At 41.7% G+C, this 19,888-nt stretch overlaps 1 long non-coding RNA gene across 1 annotated transcript; it reads left to right on the forward strand.

Moving 5' to 3' along the window:
• Nucleotides 1–7,884: 7,884 nt before the first annotated feature.
• Nucleotides 7,885–17,181, forward strand: LOC125108939 (uncharacterized). Its single transcript, XR_007130056.1, has 3 exons — nt 7,885–9,404; nt 12,654–12,748; nt 17,097–17,181. It is a non-coding gene; the product is annotated as an uncharacterized LOC125108939 (long non-coding RNA).
• The last annotated feature ends 2,707 nt before the right edge of the window (nt 17,182–19,888 follow it).

The following is a 19,888-nucleotide window of genomic DNA, read 5'->3' on the forward strand; positions in this document are numbered from 1 at the left end:
AGGGGGGTTGGGAGAGGGGGGGTGGGGTTATGGACATTGGGGAGGGTATGTGCTATGGTGAGTGCTGTGAAGTGTGTAAATCTGGCGATTCACAGACCTGTACCCCTGGGGATAAAAATATATTATATGTTTATAAAAAATAAAATTAAAATAATAATAATAATAATAATAATAATAATTGGGTGCGCTTAGGTGACTCATTTGGCTCAGGTCATGATCTCAGGGTCATGGAATGGAGCCCCGAGTTGGGCTCGGTGCTCAACACAAAGTCTGCTTGAGATTCTCTCTCTTCCTCTCCTTCTGCCCCTCGTCATTCCCTACACCTTACTCTCTCCCTGAGAGAGATCATAAGAGCATGCTCTCTCCCTGTCTGTCTCTCAAATAAATAAATAGATATCTTTGGGGGCGGGGGGAGAATGTTTGAACCACTTTTTTTAAAAAAAGATTTTATTTATTTTTGACAGAGATCATAAGTAGGCAGAGAAGCAGGCGGGGCAGGGCATGGAGCGGGCTCCCCGCCTAGGAGAGAGCCCAATGCCGAGCTTGATTCCAGGACCCTGAGATCATGACCTGAGCCAAAGGCAGAGGCTTAACCCACTGAGTCACCCAGGCACCCCTTGAACCACTTTTTTAAAAAAGATTTTATGTATTAGAGAGAAAGAGAGAGTGCATGACCATGGGGAGAGGCAGAGGAAGAGAGAGAAGCAGACTTCCTGTTGAGTTCAGAGCCCCAAACGGGCCTCAGTCCCAGGACCCCAAGATCATGACCTGAGCCGAAGTTGGATGCTTAACCAACTGAGCCACCAAGGCACCCCCAGGCCACTTTTTTTAAAGACAGTGATCTGGTAAGGGGCGCCAGGGTGGCTCAGTCAGTTAAGTGGCTGCCTTTGGCTCAGGTCATGATCTTAGGGTCCTGGGATCAAACCCCACATTGGGTTCCCTGCTCAGCAGAAAGCCTGCCTCTCCCTTTCCCACTCTTCCTCTTATGTTCCCTCTCTCACTGTCTCTGTCTCTCTCTGTCAAATAAATAAATAAAATCTTTTTAAAATTTTTTTTAAAAGACAGTGATCTGGTAAACTCAGAGCCAAACTTATAAGACACTGGCAGTTTCAAATCTTTCTGTGCAAAATCAAAATTTTTCTTTTAGAAGATATCAGGTTGATAACTGAAGCATTTCTTTATCATGTGGCATTACACAGTGATGGGTAGAAGTCAGTCTTAAAGATTAAATCAAATATAGTTTTCAGGTGGTCGGTAACTGAGAATGTTGTGCATTTGTATCATCAGAATTTGCTCCATAATTCTTTTCACTTATGGGATTTTCTGTTATTCAGGATTAGCTTAGCATCAAGAAGAAGGTTATGCTCTTTTCCCCTTAAATTAGAAAAATATTACTGGGGGGCGCCTGGGTGGCTCAGTGGGTTAAGCCGCTGCCTTTGGCTCAGGTCATGATCTCAGGGTCCTGGGATCGAGTCCCGCATCGGGCTCTCTGCTCAGCAGGAAGCCTGCTTCCCTCTCTCTCTCTCTCTGCCTGCCTCTCCATCTGCTTGTGATCTCTCTCTGTCAAATAAATAAATAAAATCTTTAAAAAAAAGAAAAAAAAAAAAGAAAAATATTACTGGGTTACCTAGTGGCCTCAAACTTATATTTCTTCAGAAGAAATCATCTGGATATTGGAGGATTAAGTGATTTTATATTTTATATATATATATATTTATATATAATATACACACACATACATGTACACTTAATATGTGTATTCTACATATATGTATACACATTCTACATAGATAAATACACTTAATTTAATAACTTTAATATACTTAACTATATATACTAAATTTTTATCGTCATATAATATAGTATATATAAGATATATGTTATGTATACTACATAAGCACATACAAGTATATGTATGTATATGATAGAAAATTTTAGAAATTACTTTTATCACATTTATTTAGTCTACAAAATAAAATTCACATGCCTCAAAGGCATTATTTTCATGGATGATATTTTTAAGTTAATTCTAATAATTTGAGAGTAGCAAAGATTTCAACATTTAGACATAAGCAATAAAAATCATCAGCCTTAATATACTGCCTTACTGCTTAAAAAAAATTGTTTTTACCCTTCTCAACCTTCATATGCCTGTGTGTAGATGTGTGTTCTTGGTGGTGGTTATAGAAGGAAACAAGGTTTTGTGAAATGAGGTTTTGATCAATAAAGCTTTGTCAATATATTATGGCCTAAAAAAAATGATTATGGGACGTCTGGGTGGCTCAGTGGGTTAAAACCTTTGCCTTCGGCTCAGGTCATGATCCCAGGGTTCTGGGATCGAGCCCCACATCGGGCTCTCTGCTCAGCAGGGAGCCTGCTTCCTCTTCTCTCTCTCTTTCTCTGCCTGCCTTTCTGCCTACTTGTGATCTCTGTCTGGCAAATAAATAAATAAAATCTTTAAAAAAAAATAAAGTGATTACTTTGTCCAAAAGCTCTAGGCATTCTCAATTCATACTGCTTATAAGTTGTGCTGATGTGGCCTGTGGTTGGCCAATTTATCTGTATCATCCTTTAGAAAAGTTATAGGAATAACTTTTATAGGAATTTTTTGTTTCTACAGAGAAAAAAAACAGGTATATGCTATGGTTTTTATTTGTTTTTATTTGTTTTTATTTTTTATTTATTTTTTTAAAGATTTTATTTATTTATTTCACAGAAAGAGATCACAAGCAGGCAGAGAGGCAGGCAGAGAGAGAGAGGAGGAAGCAGGTTCTCCGCTGAGCAGAGAGCCCAATGCGGGACTCGATCCCAGGACCCTGAGATCGTGACCTGAGCCGAAGGCAGAGGCTTAACCCACTGAGCCACCCAGGCGCCCCTATGCTATGTTTTTTAAATTCTACTTTTAAAAAATCCCAATATTCAGAATCTGTCTAGTAACTAATAAATGAAAAAAAAACAAACAAACAAAAAAAAAACATGGTTTATGAGATTTCCTAGCTCTGAAAGCAAATATGTTAATATTTAGAATATTTACTCTATTTTTCCTCATTTCTTTTATTTATTTTTTAAACTTTGATTTTTTTTTTTTTTTTAAGATTTTATTTGTCTATTTGACAGAGAGAGACAGAGCGAGAGAGAGAACACAAGCAGGGCCAGTGGCTGGCAGAGGGAGAAGCAGGCTTCCCGCTGGGCAGGGAGCCCAAAGTGGAACTCAATCCCAGGACCCTGGGATCATGACCTGAGCCACCCAGGTGCCCCTCTTTATTTCTTTTAGGGTTTTTTTCTCCAGTTTTATTGCAATAAACTTGACATTGAGCACTGTATGAGTTTAAAGTATAGAGCATAATGACCCCCATATATTGTGAAATAACTACCACAGTAAATTTAGTTAACACTCATCATCTCATATGGAAACAAACAAACAAAAAAAGTTTCTTTTTCTTTGTGTTGAGAACTTTTAGGATTTACTCTCTTAGCAACTTTCACATATATCATATAGTAGTGTTAATTATTGTCACCATATACATTATTCCCCAGTACTTATTTATAAAAGTTTGTACCTTTTGACCAGCTTTCCCAATTTTTATCCTTTCTGTAACAACCAAGACTCTGTGCTCTTTAGCAAGTTCTTAATCTCAATAAGAGGGGATAAAAATTTGAGAATAAAAACAGTAAAATCTATTATATAACTGTCAAAGGTCAAGGAATAATATGCATGTTTATATTTAACTCTGAAAAGGTGGTAATACCAAAAAACGGTAACAGAATTTGCCTCTGGGAACAGTCTGGGTGTGGGCAGTGGAAGACTTAGTTTTTTTGTTTTTTTGTTTTCCTTTTCAACATATATTAAATATATATATAAATGAGTCTTGTTGGAAGCTATTTTCTACTCATGGATTTATAGCATCCTGGTATCAAGAAAAGAGAAAAACACTTTTTTCTTGGTACTAAAAAAAACTTTATTATGAAATATTTTGGACATACACAAAAGCAGAATGAATGGTCATGAACCCCATATACCCACCACCCAATGTCAATAATTATCAAATCAGAATTATTTCCTCTATACTCCATATTTCATATGTACACATTTCAGTATATATCTTGAAAAGGTAAAATTCTCCTGCCTTAACACACACATGAAATAAGTAATTCCTTAATACCATTTATTTACTAGTGTTCACATTTAACTTATTGTCTTATACATTTTATACAGCCTATTTGAGTCAGGATCCAAACATTGCAATTGGTTAACAAGTCTCTGAAGTCTCTTTTTTTAAAAAGGTTTATTTGAGACAGCAAGAGTACACATATGTGCGTACACGTGTGGGGGGGGAGGGGTAGAGAGAATCTTCCGGCAGACTCCCCACTGAGTGTGGAGCACAGCACGGAGCTCAATCTCATCACTCTGAAATCATGATCCGAGTCAAAACAACCAACCCTCAACTGACTGAGACACCCAGGTGCCCATCAGAAGTCTCTTTTTAATATATCTCTTTTTTCTTGCAATTTTATTGTTGAAGACCAGGTCCTTTGTCCTGCTCAGTATCCCACTATAAATTCTGTCATTTAATGTGTTCCTCTGTTCTTTGTATTTCCTATAAATTAGTAGTTAGATCTAGGCTTGATCAGATTCGTATTTGATGTTTTTGACAGGATCACTTATTTCATAGGTGGTGGTGCGCATTTCTATCAGGAAGTGATGTTTAATGATTTTTCTTTTGGTGACATGATCTGCTATTGTTGAACATTGCTACCACTCTTCCTGCCAGTATCTCTCCACTCACTTTGGTTATATGAAGCTTCCTTCTCTAAGTAGATTCCTTAGGAAGGGCTCATGGAGAGAATAGTCCCTGATTCCTTGACAACTTCATAACTGTTTCACAGTTTCACATTCCTTCACAACTTCATAACTGTTCTTTGTATTTGAAAATCAGTTTGGCTGGATATAAAAGCTTTACCTCATATTAAGTGTCTTAAATATATCTCTATTGTCTTTGGGCATAAAATATCATATGGTCTGAAAGAAACCTTATTTTCTTGCTTTTGTAAGTGACTTGGTGTAGCCAAAGTTTTTCTTTTTTTGAAGGCCAGTACTTTATTAATAGACTGTGTCTCAGTGTTGGCCTCCTGACCCAGTTTCCCCAAGAATACGGTGTGTCTTTTTTTTTTTTAAGCTTTTTTTGTGTGTGTATGTGTGTAATCTCTACACCCAACGTGGGGCTTGAACCCACAATCTCAAGCTCAAGAGTCCCATGCTCTTCTGACTGAGCCAGCCGGCATCCCTTAACACATTATTTTTTGTGTTTTATTCTCTCCAGTCTTCATTTTTGAAATGATTATTTTCATTTACTTCTGATCTTTCCTGGGTTTTTTACTTCTCTTTTTAAATCTTTTTCAAATCACTTTACTTCAAATTTTTCTCACTATATGAATATTTTCTCTTACAGTTTTTAGCATTTTCTTTTAGCTCATTCTGAAATATGATGACTATGGTTTTCATTTCTTTTGTGTGTATATTTTTCTTCTGTGCCTTCATTGCCCAAAGAGACATTATTCTTCTGTTGTTCTCTTATTAAAAAAAAAAAAAAAATTGGGGGCGCCCTGGTGGCTCAGTTGGTTAAGCATCTGCACTCGGCTTGGGCCATGATCCCAGGGTCCTGGGACCAAACCCCACATCAGGCTTCCTGCTCTGTAGGGAGCCTGCTTCTCCCTCTCCTCTGCCTGCTGCTTTGCCTGCTTCTATTCTCTCTCTGTCAAATAAATAAATAAAATCTTCTAAAAATTTTAAAAACAATTTTTTAAAATAGGATTCAATTGTGATCCTTTTACTTTGCTAATGTTTTAAGTGAAATGAGTTAGAAGCAGCGCAGGACAGCTTTTCTAGCTTCTGTTACAAACTGTGCAGAGTCTAGTACTTTACACTTGTTGTCAGTTCATGAGTTAGCATGCCTCAGTCTCATGGATGTTGTCAGAAAACATGAGACTCCTGTGTCAAAGACAAAGGACTGTTACTCATAGTAAAAGCAATAGCTGACGTGTCAGCATGTTGTCTATTTGAGCTGGTTCCCTTTGTCCCCCGAGTTCCACGGGGGAGATGAGAAGAGACCATCGTGTATGTATGCCTTCATATTGGGGTGTCCTGTGTTGTAAGAGAAGAACTGAGATTGGGGGGAGTTGCAACTTTCAGAGTAGGTGGAAACAAGACTGTAATTTGTCTGGAGGTAGAGGTGGAAGAGACATTACTTCAGCCCTGAAGCTTGCTTGCTACAAACAAAACCCTGAGAAAATGACCCCGGGTAAATCGCGGTCAGGACCTTGCATCCTGGCTTATCTAGCAAGAATGTGTTTGGACTCTCTGGGTCTGTGGCAGGTTACCTCCTCTAACAGCCACCTCCCCCCCTTTTTTTCTTTTTAAGTAGGCTCCACACCCAGCATGGGGCCCAACATAGAGCTTGAACTCAAGACCCTGAGATCAGGACCTGAGCTGAGATCAAGAGTCAGACACCTGGGGCGCCTGGGTGGCTCAATGAATTGAGTGTCTGCCTTCGGCTCAGGTTGTGATCCTGAGTCCTACGACCGAGTCCCGCATTGGGCTCCCTTCTCTGCGAGGACTCTGTTTCTCTTCTGCCTCTTTCTCTCTGTCTCTCATGAATAAATAAAATCTTGGGGGGAAAAAAAAGGGTCACTTACCTGACTGAGCCCCCCAGGCACCCCTTCTCCATCAGCTTTAAACTTTGGTGTTTGTATGATGTTATTAAAATAAAATATGGGCTTGAACTTTCTGAGATTTTTCTACTCTGCTCACCCATGAGCTTTTATGTGAGTCTCCTATTTTCTTTCCCCCTGTTGTCCCTACTCAGAGTAGCTGAGTTGCCAGGGGGTCCTGGCTGGCTCAGTACGTAGAGCATCCAACTTAGGTTTGTGAGTTCAAGCCCCACATCAAGGGTAGAGCTTACTTAAAAACAAACAAAAAATATTTTTCACCTCAGTGTGGGACTTTTTCCTGGGAGGATGCTTTGGTCCTTTTGGCACCCTAGACCACTTCAGCATTCTCAGACCTTCCTGTAGGCTCTTCCAACTGTGTATTGGAGACTGCAAAGTCTGCCCCCATTTCTGCTGCTGTCCTCAGCCTACTCCACTGTTGCCAATTTTAGGGCTTTCGGATTCTTGGTGCCTCCAAAAGTGCCTTTGACTTCTCCACTTCCTTTCACATTCTCCCTGACACCACGAGGGTCTTATTTTTCCATTTTGGTATTGGTGGCTCTATCTTATCCCTTGTAGATGTTAGCTGAGGGTTTTTGGTTTTGTCCTTGTCCTTTCCTATAGGTGGATATGGGACAATTTCAACACTAGGCTGCTGGCTCTGCCTCTTCTCCACACATAGTTTGCCTGGGTACTTTTGGAACTGTTTGAAATTTTTTTCCTTACTGTATTACTTAGAAAAAAATAACTTAATTAAAAGAAGATACTGGAGGGGTGCCTGGGTGGCTCAGTCGTTAATCATCCACATTCAGCTAGGGTCATGATCCCAGGGTCCTGGGTTCTAGCCCCGCATCAGGGCTCACTGCTCGGCGGGAAGCATGATTCTCTCTCTCCCACTCCCCCCTGCTTATGTTCCCTCTCTTGCTGTGTCTCTCTCTGTCAATAAATAAAAATCTTTTAAAAAAAAGAAAAAGAAGATACTGGACTAGGAGCAAAAGTTTTAGTTCCCTTCCACCACTTGAAACAGAAAGATTGTGCTAATAAATTCAAGTGCTATAGGAAACAAATGAAGCAGAGAAGGGAGATGGGGGGGGGGGAGCTCATGCTGCAAATTTTTTCTTAAGATTTTATGTATTTATTTATTTATTTGCGAGAGAACGCATGCGAATGAGCGAAGGGCAGGGAATCCTGAGCAGAATCCACGCTGATGGCGGAGCCAGACCCAGGGCTGCATCTCACCTGAGACCGTGATCCAAGCTGAAAGTTAAGAGTCGGATGCTTAACTGACTGCACCACCAGGGGCCCCTCATGCTGCAGATTTAACTGATGTGGTGAAGGAGTGTGACCTTCCGACAAAGGCCTGAAAGGGTGAGGGGTGGCCCCAGTGGCCATCAGTGGGGAAAGTGAGGCAGGCAAAGAAGAGCCAGTGCCGAGCTCCGAGCGGGTTGTGCCTCGGATGTCTAAGGAACAGTGAGGAGGCTGTGGTGGCTGGAGCAGAAGACGAGGAAAAGATAAGAGATAAGGTCAGAAAGACTTGGGGCGGGTTGTAGGGGCCAGCAGAGAAGGAGGGGATCTTGAAAGCCGCTGCAAGGATTGGGTTTCTGGTGAGATGGGAGAATAATCTGACAGCATTAGGGTCATTCTGCAGCTGGATGAGAACGGCCTGTAAGTGCAAGAGCAAAAGCGGGAAGGTCACTTAAGAGACTTTTAAAAATAGCCCATAGGGCAGATCCAGGTGTGTCTAATTTCAAAAGCCAGTTCTCCATCCATTACACCTTGTGTACTAAAGCAGTCATAAGGGAGACTGTACTTATGATGTGTGGATAGTTATTTTCTCCTCAAAACCACTCTACTGCAAACAAGCCATAAAATATCCTTTCAAACAAAAACAAATATCCTCTCAAGACCCACCAACTACAGTGTTGAGTCTATAATATTTCCATTAGAAACTACTCCCTCCAAACAAGATAACTGACTTGCTTTAGTGATAGCATTGAGAAATTCAAACCAGCCCTTACAACTCCGACGTTGCTGTTATAATTAGAAAATAACCATTAGGTTGTAGACATAATCTTGAGATAGTGATATTTTTTCCAAGAAAAGAGTCTAGTAGAAACTGTCAGTTGTTTCGCGAAACTATTTTTCCCTTTCTTCCTTATTATTAGTCCCCTACATTTGCCGGAGGTGGCAATTCGCCCAGGTGAAAACAAAACAACACAAAATTATACTTCCCAAACTTCCTTACAGCTAGGTGGTCACGTGATACCATCCCGGGCAGAGAGAGGTAAGTGGGTTTTCAGGTAAGGCCTTCAGGAGGGAAAGATTTGGGGGGCTTGGCCTTTTGGTCTTTACCTTTTCTCTTTTCTTCTCTTTCCTTCCTGAACTTCAATGTGGTGGTTAGAGCCAGAGTAGTCATCAGCATGAGGGAAAGCCCAGGGGAAACCTGAGAAACTATGGCCTTCACATCTTTGAGCCACAGAATCAACAAAGCAAAGGCTAACCTCCAAACTCTTGTGTTAATCCTGTTTGAGCCTTCCTGTTTCTTGTTTAAGCCGCAGTCACTTACTCACATGTGACAGAACACAGTTCTCAATTCCACAGCGGCACCCAGCCCATCATGAAACATGCTTCGGAAAGAAGTAACATTTCTGAATTTCCACAAGCTACAAGTACCTATGATGTTCAACATGTACACTGAGGTCTGTATTTTACTTTTCCTTGAAAAACGCTCACTTTTTTCCAAAAAGAAAAACATCCCCTGCATTTATCTATTAGGGAAGAAATGCAAAACAGGGAATCAACATTATAAAGAAAAACAGTGGAGCCCTTCTCAAATACTTATGTTCATCCTAAATTTTTTTCTTTTTTTTAAGTAATCTCTATGCCCAGTGTGGGGCTTGAACTCAAGGTCAAGAGTCGTGTGCCTTACCAACAGAGCCAGCCAGGGACCCTGTTCATCCTGAATTACTAACAAAAAGAAGCATGGTATACTTTATTATGAAAATAAGCTACCCTGTGGCACTCAGATGGACTGAGTAAGCTACAGTGTCCTTTTGCCAACCCTAAACGTTATATTCTTGAAAACTATGCCAAGAGAAAGTGTGGCTGAGGGACTGAAATATTTCATGAGAAATATGGAGACAGAGGAACCAAACTAGGCCAAGAGGAAGCCAAACAGTACATTTCTAAAAATGTTCACCAATATAAAACAGCCCACTAAAGTGGCATTACGGACATATATATGTAAGGAATAATGGCATTTGGCATTATGGCATTATGGACATATATATGTAATGAATAATGAGTACCATACTATTCATTCTCTTTGTTATTTTCCTTGCTCATCAAGAAATTTTCAGATGTTCTTTCTCCTATATTTTTGATAGGATCTTGTAAATTTGCTTTGCTCTCTAGGGAGTAGAGAGAAATTGTATTTTGCCTCAGCATTTCTTTCTTTCACAAGGAGACCCTGAACCAATATTTCCAGATCAGATGGGCAAGTGCACTAGAGGGGAAGACTCTCCAGGGCCTGTCATCACTTTTGAAACCACTTAGGAAGTAGACGTGTGAAAAAAAGAGGAAAGGAGGAAAAGTTTAAAAACAGCAAGTAATAAACAAGAATCTTTTGCTTATGTAACACTGTAGTTTTTAATGTATTTCATATCGTATCACTGGGGATTCCCATCCAACCTGTGAGGGCAGATAGAGGATCCTTTCCATTTTGCAGAGGAAGGAATTAAATATCCCAGGCAAAGGCTATATTGTTTAAAAAAAAAATGCTATATTGTGCAACTAGTTAATGACAAAAGCAGGCTCAGAGTCCTCTGCTGGTTCAACTGCCCCCAACTTCCCCTACAATTTACAGAATGTTACCTTCAAGACATAATCAGTTTATGTTCTAAGTAGACTCAGAAACCAAACAGTAGTTTCTTTCAAGGAAAGCACAGGATTTTTTTGGTCCTTAGAATAGATCCTACTCAGGACACTTGACTGGCCTAGTTGGAAGAGCATGTGACTCTTGATCTCCAACATTGGAGCCCCATGTTGGTTGTAGAGATTACTTTTAAAAATAAAATTAAGGGGACAGATGCTGGTGAGGATGCAGAGAAAAGGGAACACTCCTACACTGTTGGTGGGAATGCAAGCTGGGGCAACCACTCTGGAAAACAGCATGGAGGTTCCTCAAAAAGTTGAAAATAGAACTACCCTATGACCCAGCAATTGCACTACTGGGTATTTACCCTAAAGATACAAACGTAGTGATATGATGGGGCACGTGCACCCGAATGTTTATAGCAGCAATGTCCACAATAGCCAAACTATGGAAAGAACCTAGATGTACATCAACAGATGAATGGATAAAGAAGATGTGGTATATGTACACAATGGAATACTATGCAGCCATCAAAAGAAATGAAATCTTGGGACGCCTGGGTGGCTCAGTCGGTTAAGCGGCTGCCTTCAGCTCAGGTCACAATCCCAGCATCCTGGGATCGAGTCCCGCATTGGGCTCCTTGCTCCGCGGGGAGCCTGCTTCTCCCTCTGACTCTGCCTGCCACTCTGCCTGCCTGTACTCTATCTCTCTGACAAATAAATAAAAATTAAAAAAAAAAAAAAGAAATGAAATCTTGCCATTTGCAACGATGTGGATGGAACTAGAGGGTATTATGCTTAGTGAAATAAGTCAGTTGGAGAAAGACAATATCATATGATCTCCCTGATATGAGGAATTAGAGATGCAACGTGGGGGGGTTGGGGGGGTAGGAAAAGAATAAATGAAACAAGATGGGATCTGGAGGGAGACAAATCATAAGAGACTCTTAATCTCACAAAACAAACTGAGGGTTGCTGGGGGGAGGGGGTTCGGGAGAGGGTGGTGTGGTTATGGACATTGGGGAAGGTATGTACTATGGTGAATGCTGTGAAGTGTGTAAACCTGGCGATTCACAGACCTGTACCCCTGGGGCTAATAACAAATTATATGTTTATAAAAAATAAAAATTAAAAGAGAAAAAAATTAATGAAAAAGTATAAAAAAATAAAATAAAATTAAGGGACGCCTGGGTGGTTCAGTCATTAAGCATCTGCCTTTGGTTCAGGTCATGATCCCAGAGTCCTGGGATCGAGTCCTGCATCTTGCTCCCTGCTCCACGGGAAGCCTTGCTTCTCCCTCTCCCACTCCCTCTGCTATGGTCCCTCTCTCGCTCGCTCTCTTGTCAAATAAATAAAATCTTTTTTAAAATTTTTAAAAATTAAATTAAAAAAAAGAAAGAATAGGGATGCATGGGTGGCTCAGTTGGTTAAGCATCTGCCTTCAGCTCAGGTCATGATCCCAGGGTCCTAAGATGGAGCCCCACATCGGGCTCTCTGCTCAGCAGGGGGCCTGCTTCCTCCTCTTTCTCTGCCTGCCTCTCTGCCTGCTTGTGATCTCTGTCTGTCAAATAAATAAATCTTAAAAAAAAAAAATGTGGTTGCGAAGCAAGTGGGACAGAGAATGAATGTTCTAAGTCAAGGCGGCTGCACATATTGTCAAACCTGCTGTTAAACCCACTTTACAACTGGGCAGCATAGAGGCAGAGTAAACCAGAGCTCTGAGCTCTGTCCACCCCTACCCCTGCCCCTCAGAGATTTGGGCAAAGAGTGAAGGGATGCTTTTGCTGTCATGGTGTCATTCAAGGTCATCGTGCTTTAATGTGACCCAGGCAGGGGGGAGGGCAAATATAAGGTAATGAGGTGAGAGATTGTGTGAATAGGAGTAAGATTCTTTGTGTAGAAGAGATGCAGAGCTTCTGAAGAACATGTTTCCTTCGCTGTGGAGGTGTGTTTGGTGTTATGCTCTGGAAGGAAGCCAGGTCTCACTGGCCCCCTAGGATCCAGAGCTTATCACTCCTCAAGAGGTAGGGGTGGGAGAAGCAAGCAAAGCTTCAGCTTCCCTTTCCTTTTTGCAGAGCCAGCAGAACTGGGATTAAGGGCTCAGGAAAAGATGCTGATTTTCAGTAGAAGCCCGAGGATGCAACATTTGCAAGACAGAAGAAAGAAGGGGGTAAGGGTTGCATTATTTTTGTTGGGAGTATTGGTTACCCCTGGTAGTGGTAACTGAAGGCATAGTGGGGAAGAAGGGACAGAAAATGGGGAGAGGTTCAAGGAGGGACTTTGGGAAATAAGGGAGAGAAGAACTGAAGGAGAACCAGCATTTATGGATCCAAAAGAGTAGAGTTTAAGGCCTAATTTTCCATATCCCGCTCTCCTTTAGTTGGGAAAGAACCTCTTAAACATTGCCAGGGGCTCTCTCTGTGTGTTTTCCCAGTAAGGAGGTAAACTATAGACACTTGCCAGAATTCTTCAGGTAAGCCTAATTTAGTTCTTTCTCCCCATCCCACCCCCACCACACACACCTCCCCTTTGAGAGGAGATAATGATATGGTGGAATTTTCAGGACAGCATGAGACCTAGAGACCAATCAAAGGAGTAATCAGTTGCTCTGCCTTGTCTGTACAGAATATAGTACACAATGTTTCGCTTTTACCACCTGGTTTCCACTGCAGTAAGATCTGCTCATCTTCAAATGTCTGAACACACACACACACACACACACACACACACACACACACACACACCCTTTTTCAGAGGGTGGGCAGTTGGCCTCTGAGGAGAGAGAGACTTCTGCATCCGCTAGTGTTTGCTTTCCTGGAAAAGAACACTTGGCCACTGGATGTTAGTCCTGACCCATCCCCACCCTGAGGCTCCTTCTGGGGCAGGTTCCCTTCTGCTCTCCCAGCACCCCGTGAGGCAGTTTGCCAATACAGCTTTTAGACAAAGTTTTTTTCCACATAACTTTTTAATTATGTACAATCTGAGAAAGGTCCTCCCAGAACCTGGGGTGATTTACTAGAGAACAATAATTTATAGCCATAGTGGGCAAAACCCACATGTATACCCAGAGGGAGGGAAAATGTTGATTGGAAGGTTCAGAGACTTGGGCCCTAGAAAGAGTCAGCCTGGGACTGTCCCTCCCTGCTCCAGGCTCATCTTTATTTTATTTTATTTTTTTAAAGATTTTATTTATTTATTTGACAGATCACAAGCAGGCAGAGAGGCAGGCAGAGAGAGGAGGAAGCAGGCTCCCTGCTGAGCAGAGAGCCCGATGCGGAGCTCAATCCCAGGACTCTGAGATCATGACCTGAGCCGAAGGCAGTGGCCCAACCCACTGAGCCACCCAGGCGCCCCCAGGCTCATCTTTAAATGGTCATTCTGGCTCTGGCCACAATCCAACTGAGAGATGATGAGGACTTCAACTAGAAGTTGTCATGAGGGAGATAATGAGAAATATTTGGATTCTGGGCATATTTTAAAGATAACATTAGAAGGATTTTACTGTAGAGTGTGAAATAAATTGATAAGTGTAGGGATGGAGTTTCTACCTTGAACAAGAAGAGAATGGAATTAGCACTTACTGGATTAGAAAAGATTTGGGTGGGGGGGTGCCTGGGTGGCTCAGATGATTAAGCAACTGGCTTTGGCTCAGGTCATGATCCTGGAGTCACAGGATCGAGTCCCACATCAGGACTCCCTGCTCAGCAAGGAGTCTACGTCTCTCTCTGACCCTCCCCTCTCTCTTCCCCTCTCTCTCTCTCATTCTTTCTCTCTCAAATAAATAATAAAATCTTAAAAAAAAAAAAAGAAAGAAAGAAAAGATTTGGGAAGAAATGGGTTTGGGGAGTTACCAAATGCCATTTGTGCCTTATCCCACCTTCCCTTGGCCCACTTCTGAGTTTACTTGCAGCTCAGCAAACAGTTCACCCTCATCCCTCTGCTTCCCTTCCTTGCGGGGACTCCCCCATTGCTGGGAGACTTGTTCAGCCAAGCTGAAGGGCTGGGGAACTTTGCTTAGACTTTCTGGAGTAGCCTTCCGCTAAGTTAGCTTTCGCTGCATAACCAACTATTATTTCTATTATTACAACTATAATCAAAAGGTAGTGGCTTCAAACAACTATTATTTTTGCTCACGATTCTGTGGGTCAGCAGTTTGGCCTGGACTCTGCTGGGTGACCCTTCTGCTGGCCTTGCCCACGTCACTTAGTGGCTACCATCATCTGGCAGCTGGACTGGTGCTGAATGGTTTGAGATAACCTCTGCTGGTACATGGTAGATGCTAGTTGTCAGCTGGTTGATTTAAGAGGCTTCAGATGGAAGGGCTCATCCACTCCCCCAGCCTTCTCATCCTCCCCTAGCATAGACTGGGGCTCTACAAGGCAGTCTCAGAGCCGAATCCTAAGGAGGGCAAAAGTAGAAGCCACAAAGCATCCTGGGCCTGGGGTCAGAAGTCCCACACTGTCACTTCTACCGCATTCTTTGTCAAAGCAAGTCACAATGCAGGGCCTGATTCAAAGGGTGAAGTGATAAATCCCACTTCTTATTGGAAGGGACATTAGGGTCCTCTTGCACAGGAGCAGGCACATGGGAAGGGAGGAAAGCTTAGATGTTTTTTCACACAATCTCCCCATCTCCCCTGGTACTTGGGGAAACACTAACTTGGGGAAAAGTTACAATACAGATACAGTATTGTATATAATACAATAATGCTCTAGATACAATAATGCTCTAATTTCCCAAATACTGCATCCTATGCCTAAAAGAAAAAGAACCTACCTTAAATCCTGGGTTCAGGGCACATTCAGAAAACTTTTTTCATTGTCTGCAAACAATTACTAAGAAGGCTTCAGTATCTGTGCTGTTAATGAATGAAACCTCCAAATAGTTCCTTTGACAAGATGAGGCAATTTCCCCAGTCCCTCTTTCCGGTGGTTGCCAGATGGCTGGGGCTGCAGGGCTTCCCCACTTCTTCATCAGTTCCTGTAACTCCCTCCCAAATAAACCCTTGCTCCCAAATCCCTGTCTCAGGGTTGGTTTTTGGGGGAGCCCAAACAGCGTCCTTCTGAATATCTGAAATGTCTAGCAGCGCTGGGCCTGCACTTCCCCGGCCCACAGACAGTGGAGCCCAGAGCGCCTGACCCTTCCAAGGACGCCAGTGCCTCCATTCCGAGCAGCCTTCTCTGGGATCCACTGGGTAAACATCTGGGTTTGCAATCCTGCACACCTAAGACACAGGTAAGGGGAGGTCTTTCTTTTTTACACTTTTTTTTTTAAATTTTTTAAAAGATTTTATTTATTTATTTGACAGAGATCACAAGTAGGCAGAGAGGCAGGCAGAGAGAGAAAGAGGGAAGCAGGCTCTCTGCGGAGCGAAGAGCCTGATGTGGGGCTCGATCCCAGGATCCTGAGATCATGACCCGAGCTGAAGGCAGAGGCTTAACCCACTGAGCCACCTAGGTGTCCCTCTTTTTACACTTTTTTAAAAAAGATCCTTTTTTTCTTTTAAATAATCTTTACACCCAACGCGAGGCTTGAATTTACAAACTCAAGGTTGAGTGCTCTACTGACTGAGCCAGCTGGGCACCCCTCTTTTTCACATCTTAAAGCAGCAAGAGAATGCATTTTACAACTTCTGTTATTATTATTATTGTTATTATTTTATTTTTATTTATTTATTTTTTTTTTTAGAGACACAGAGAGAGAGAGCAAGAGAGTGTGCATGGTGGGGGTGGGTAGAGGGAGAGGAAAGAGAGAATCTTCAGCAGGCTCTACAACCACAGAGCCCGACTTGGGCTCCACCTCATGACCCTGAGATCATGACCTGAGCCAAAATCAAGACGCTGAACCGTGGAACCACCTGGACACCACCCCCGCCACACATTTTACAACTTCAAAACCACAGTATAATCTATGCAATGCATGTAATTGAAAAAGCCAAATAGATAATTTAACAAAAATATTTCCTTTCATAAGTGCCTCCTATTCTGTCATTTTTTTCTCTTTCTAATTTCTTCTCTTCCTGCTTCTCTATTTTCTCAAGTTGGGGTTTCAAGAGTCTCATTTCAAGAACTAACTTGCTTTGCTTAATTTTTGTCCTCCGGGCTTTTGTTACCTCATTAGCTTGAGTGTTTTCAGGAGGACATTTAATGCTTCAACTGCAATTAGCAATGTTCTCCTGGAAGAAAACACATACCACTGTCATTTCTAAATTAATTCTAAGACCTTACCAAATTTGATTTCCACAAAAGAATGTGAAAAATCATCTTCGATAATTTAGGCAGCAATTTCATTTGACAAATGTGAGCTTTGATTCTTTCAAACAAGAAGACGTGAAAGGCAAAATTGCTTTCATGTGAAAAATACAGACCCATAATTTAAGCTGTTTAATATCAATTACTCATAAAAATCTTCTTTCCCTACAGTTACTTCTAAATAGAATCTGAGACTTAGTATTACATTTCCAAGACTGCTGGTCTTTTCCCTGATTTTAAGGCATGGTTAATTTTCCCGTTTCCTAGGTGTTTAAAATGAATTTTCGCACTGACGGTGATAGGATAACAGCAGCCCAGTATAGTCACCACCACACCCGAAGCCTGCTCATGGTCAAGTAATGCTAGGTTTGTACACGCTGACTGAAAAAATAATGGGAGTTTCTCAGTAGAACTTCAACATGCACTTAGATAAGTGGTGATGGCACCTTCAGAAGAACGGTTCTCAATATATTCTGAGCCATGGGAGATCAAAACATACTTAGAACCATCTTTCTGGATTGAAATTGCTTTCTGAGCTCAGGGTATATTCTTTTCTTTTTTGAAAATTTATTGATTTATTTATTTGAGAGAAAGAGAGGGAGAGTGGGGGATGGGGCAGAAGGAGAGAATCTCAAGCAGACTCCCCACTGAGCATGGAGCAGGCACGGGGCTCAATCCCATGACCCATGAGCTTAAGACCGGAGTCAAAGCTGAGTTGGTCGCTCAACCAACTGAGCCACCCAGATGTCCTCCAGGGTATATTCTTTTGAGTATCTCAATAGTGCCAAATATTTCTTCTTTGAGAACGGGTTACTTTTCTTAAAAACTGATCAAAGGAATTTGATAATAAATCTAGTGAATAAGATGGGCGATCATAATGTTTGGCACTGACTTAGCAAAAAAAGCCTATGAGACAGGTGTTCCTGCCTTACTCAGACGCTGCCTCTGAGATGAGTCCATTGTGCCCCAAGTGTTCCAGACACTGCGGCATCACTGGCAGCTACAGCTCCTGAGGGGTGGTGACCGAGACCAGTTGCCCAATTACTGTAACCCCAACACCTACTATAGTGACTGGTACACAGCAGGTGTCCAATAAACATTGATTGGATGAATAAATCAAAGCAACCATTCACAGGGGTACTAACTTAAAGTATCTGACATTCATTTAATGCATATATTTGCAATAGTTATGGGGGGTTTTTTGTTTTGTTTGGGGGGAGGGGCCGAGGGAGAATCTTCAGAAAGCTCCACACCCAGCACAGGGCCACTATGCAGGCTCGATTTCACAACCCTGAGATCATGACCAGAGCCAAAACCAAGAGTCAGATGGCCAACCAACTGAGCCACCCAGGTGCCCCTAAAATAGTTGTTTTTCAATATAGTTTCCATAATTTTTAAACCCAACAATAATCTGATAGTTTATAGGAAATGCCCCAAGCTATTCGGTCTAATTTTATTTATTTTTGCATAACACCCCCTTCTAGATATAGTCCATTTTATAAAATAAAATAGCACTTTTACAGTGATTATGTTGGATAGATAGGGAAGACAATATCACCCCCATTTTATAGACTAAATATCAGGATGCTAAGCAGTTAAGTAATTTGTTCAGCATTCATGTTATTAATTAGAATATTTTTGGCCACTAATAATAGAAATCCTAAGTTATACCGATTAACACCCATTTCTGACCAAACTACTTGGCAAGGGAAGGGGGATTACTCGTGGTGCTGGGGATGGGGTCAGCAGCTCCTAAAATGCCAGGGCTTGGTGGGGCAAGATGATGCTTGAGTAAGACTGGGTCCTACTGGAATGTAAGAATGTGGGAGTGCATCCTGGGTCAGTACTATGTCCCCTGTGGTCACCAACTGGCACTCAAACCCAGCTCTCCCAAAATCAAATGTATTTTTTTTAAGGGAACATGCTATAACAAAGTTATATTTTACAAGTTCATTTTATAGCATGTTTTCAGGGATTAATAAATTTTACCCTGAGAGCATATCAGCAGTTCTATTCTGGCTGAAAGTTAAATTTGATTTATGTGTCTTCTGTATTTTGATTTAGCTTCATACAGTTCATAAATAAAGAGTTGTGGGGAGAATGCAAATGATACAAGTTTTTGTGTTTGTCATTTTGAGTCTTAATTTAAAGTTGTATTACATTCCTAGAGTACTTCTGGTGGTGCTATTCTAAGTCCCTTAGTAACATTATTTAAGAGGGCCTGGATAATGTATTCCAGTAATTTTTGAAGTGTTGTTCTTTAACGTTGCCCCAGAGAAACATTAATGTTTCCTAAGAGCTTCTACCCTAAGCCATCCTAAGAAATTACAGAGTTCAATAAATATCAGATTTGTGATTAGCGTCCTTAAGTTACACAGTATGCCAGTGTGGCAGACTTGCAAGTGGCTTGCCCAATAGCCGTTGTTTTGTTTGTTTGTTTGTTTGGTTGGTTTTTTAAAAGATTTTATTTATTTATTTGACAGGCAGAGATCACAAGTAGGCAGACAGGCAGGCAGAGAGAGAGGAAGGGAAGCAGGTTCCCCACTGAGCAGAGAGCCTGATGCGGGGCTCGATCCCAGGACCCCAAGATCATGACCTGAGCCGAAGGCAGAGGCTTAACCCATTGAGCCACCCAGGCGCCCCTAGCCGTTGTTTTTATTCACAGAATACAATCCTATTCTAGGCAGAGTGTCCAGTTAAAATAATGAACTCTCAGCCTCTCTGGTAGTTGTGGATACCCTATAATAACATGGTTCTGGCCAATTCTCAATTCTATAAACAGTGAATTGGTGGAGCTTCTGGGAACATACCCATTGCCTTTCCCCTCTTCTTCCTGCCTGACTCCTGGACATGACGCTTGACAGTGGAGAAGCCATCTTGCCACCATCCGTATTTGGTGAAGCCATTGTAGTTGAGCTTCTATTTGCATGCTTCCAGATGCAATGCCTGAGAGACCCATTCAGTATTTCCATTTTTGGCATTCTTTAAAGCTCCAGTGAGAAGACTAAACAACAGGACCATTACTATAGGAAGTCTTCCCCTGCCCAACTTACCAACTA

The sequence above is a fragment of the Lutra lutra genome, chromosome 9 (assembly GCF_902655055.1).
Source record: "Lutra lutra chromosome 9, mLutLut1.2, whole genome shotgun sequence".
NCBI classification, from domain to species: domain Eukaryota; kingdom Metazoa; phylum Chordata; class Mammalia; order Carnivora; family Mustelidae; genus Lutra; species Lutra lutra.